Raw genomic sequence first — 3416 nt, 5'->3', positions numbered from 1 at the left:
CTACAAAAATAAAATAAAATAAAAGGTAGGTGAGTCAGAAAGTTTTTTAAAACACAGCAGAGTTAGCTGATTTTCAGAACATGGCTTAAGAAGCTAAGGCAGTTAGAAATATAATAATGAATCTTCAACATACCAAAACCTGATGGAAATTTTCTCATGAAGATAATATTTGCTTAATCATTGTCCTAAGCCAAAGGATGTCCCAGGAAGTTCTCTATTTACCAGTGTCCATCTGCAAGAGCAACTGCTTGAATAAGTACTGTGAGAGTCCTCCAAGACTCAAAGCCTATTTGGTTTTCTCAATCCCATCCCAGGAACCCAGGCCTAACTGTTGACTTCCCTTAAATCAGCTTCCAGAGATAATTCTGAAAACTACTTATCTTTATTGCAAGTGATTATTAAAATCTTTACAATTCAAATTTCCTCAATATTACTATCAGATGGCAAACAGAAAATTAATCTCAAACTGCAAGGATGAATTTTATATAAAAAGCTATATGCGATGACTTCTAGACTAAGCCACGGGCATGACATCGTTTACTCCTCAAACTTGCAGTGATCCAGTTAGGAAGCACGGCAAGGTGATGGTTGTCTTTCTCATTGAAATGAAACCAGCCCAGAGAAAGGCTTAAAGAGAAATGAAGAGACAAGTCCATCCACCCATCCCTACCACACCTTCCTTGAACATGAATTTTACAGCTTTGTCCTTGATTCTTGCTTCTATATAATACCTTTGACCTTCAAACCTTAGAGGTCATCTTTACCAACCCCATTCTTGTTCATGTTATTATGAATTAAACAATGGCTACTGTGTAAAACCAAAGAAAGTAATATGCCAGCAATCAAGAACAATCTGTAAAACAAAGAGAGATAGATGTATGAGTCAGGAAGCCAATAGACTATTTGATTAAATAAACACTTTTTTTTATTATCAAAGATGATAGCATTTTTTATTGCCCTCCTCTTGAAATTCCCCTCGTTCTAAAAGAAAATTTTAAAATATTTTTTCTGCGTTAACTTCCTCTACTCAATTATCTGAAATTTTTAAAAGATGCCCAATTAGCTGATCTCATGGGACAAAAGGTGATTTCCCCTTTTTACAGTGATTTTTTTTTCCATTAAGGATACTTTTTACATGTAGGGAGTCTGCTCTCTACTTCCTAGGCTGGGAAAAAGAGAAGTGAAAAGTTTTCACCATTTCTCTACTTCTTTCTGAACTCCTAGCAGCCTCTCCTCTTCCTCTTTCTTATTTTGTCCTCCTTTTGCCTTTCCTGAACTGCTGGCACTGAAGAAACAGAGCTAGAGGCTTGGGGCTGCAGTTGCTGCCTGGGTCCTCCATTGGCCCAAATAATACTTGAGCCTTAAAAAAGGAGAAGAAGAATTAGAAAATAGGAACACTACTTGAAAATTTTTTCGTTCTGCTTCTCGGCTTTAAATTCACTCCCTGGCACGCCCATGCTGCAATTTTTTCATCAAAATTCTCTATGGCAGTTCCTCAAAAAATATGTCTTACTAGCCCTTAACACTGGGAGAGGTTATAAAAAGGGGGGAAGTATTAGGAGATGTAAAGAAACCTGAATTCCATTTGCTTCTGTTGATCATTGCTGTGTAACCTAAGTCAGGTTGATATCATTTGAAAAAGAGTGGAAAATCTACGATTAATGAAATCTGCCCCAAATTTGATAGAAAATACTGCCACAATACTGACAAAATTGTATATATCCATTCTAATTTATGTAGTAAGCAAATAAAAAGATATTGTGAAAGCATATATAGGGTGAAAGGACAGAAAGTCACCAGCACAGCCTGAGCCAAGTCACATTGCTCTTCCACTCAGAATTTTCCAGTGGCTTCCCATCTCTCAGAGAATGTCCAGTGCTCTTGCAAAGGTCTGCATTTCTTTCTGTACTCTACTCCACCTTCCTGTCAGACCTCCACTTCTCCCCCATCCTTCTCATTCACTCAATTCCAGACACACTAAACATCCTGCTATTTATTGAACAGTCCAAAACACATGTCAGCCTCAGGGCCTTTGCATAAACCAATTCCCATGCCTGGAATAGTGTTCCTGCAGATGGGCCTATGTGGGCACCCACATTTCCTTCAGATCTTGAATTTTTCTCTCCCATGGTCCTACTTACCCATTGCATTGGTTTTTCTTTCCTGAAATGCTGAGAATTCTGCTCTTTGAGGTTGCTCCAACTGTAATCTTTGAACAAATATAGTAGACTGAGGTCCCTCATGGAACTGAATTTTCACTCCTATGCTGTTTGAGCACAGGAGTCCCCAGTTTCAACTAGTCATGTAAAAGATGTGCTTCAAAACAAGCCAACTTCTTCCCTTCCTTAAGAGTAATACATTAAGAAGCAGGAATATGCTAAATACAGAGCTAAATGTTAATCTATTTTTCCCATGTTTCCATATTTTCAATGCTTCTTTATTCTTAGGCATGAAACTCTTTTTATAGTGCTCTAAATTTCTAAAGAATTTAAGACATTATACTTCTCCAGTCTCTATAACTTCAAAATATACCACTTGCTGATAAAACCCTGCCATTTTAGCCTCTCTTCTTTTTTCCTACTCCTAACTCACATATGAGTCTGAAGTCTGTACATTAACATAAACACTACTGCTCAATAGAACCTTCTGCAATGATGGAGGCATTCTGAATCTGCCCTGTTCAATACAGAAACCACTAGCCACATGTGGCTATGGAGCATTTGAAACTCGGCTAGAACAACTGAGAAACACATTTTTAATTTCTAGAAGGGCATCTTTAATGAAGGTAAAGTTCACCTACTTAACATGGGAACAGCGGATGACACCTGCCCAATTTCACAATCTACTTCTAGATCCATCTGAAACCCCATATTCCTTTCTTCTCCTTGACACACAATTTATTATTTACCCAATGTCTTTCAGGCAATTTTCTCTGAAAAGTATTTAAATGTCATAAAACTATTTTGACAGCCAACTCTCAGGCATCTGTAGTGACAGAGTATATATGTTTATCAACAATATAATAAAACTAGGACTTCACATTAACTTCGGGTTTAGAACCTCCTACATTGACTCTGCTACGAGAATAGTAGAATATATTTCATTTCTCTTGACCACACTATACAGCCGACTGTAGACCAAGATTCAGAAGAGAAAGAGACAATGACATAGAGACATTCATGACCTGATTTCTGAAACATCACAAATGTTTGATTACATAAAATGTAAATTCTCCCATTTTCCTCAATGAATTGTTATTACCTGTGATAATTTGACATTACATAAAAATTAACAGTGTTCTTAGAAATACTGTGGAGAAAATATAAGAATTCAAGTTCGTCCAAAGGAATTCACTCAACATATGTTTAAAATGCTATATAGAATGTATTTGATTTTAAATTGTTCTTTCTTTATAA

Source organism: Macaca fascicularis, chromosome 17 (genome assembly GCF_037993035.2).
Source record: "Macaca fascicularis isolate 582-1 chromosome 17, T2T-MFA8v1.1".
NCBI lineage: Eukaryota > Metazoa > Chordata > Mammalia > Primates > Cercopithecidae > Macaca > Macaca fascicularis.
This window is presented reverse-complemented; position numbering follows the sequence as displayed.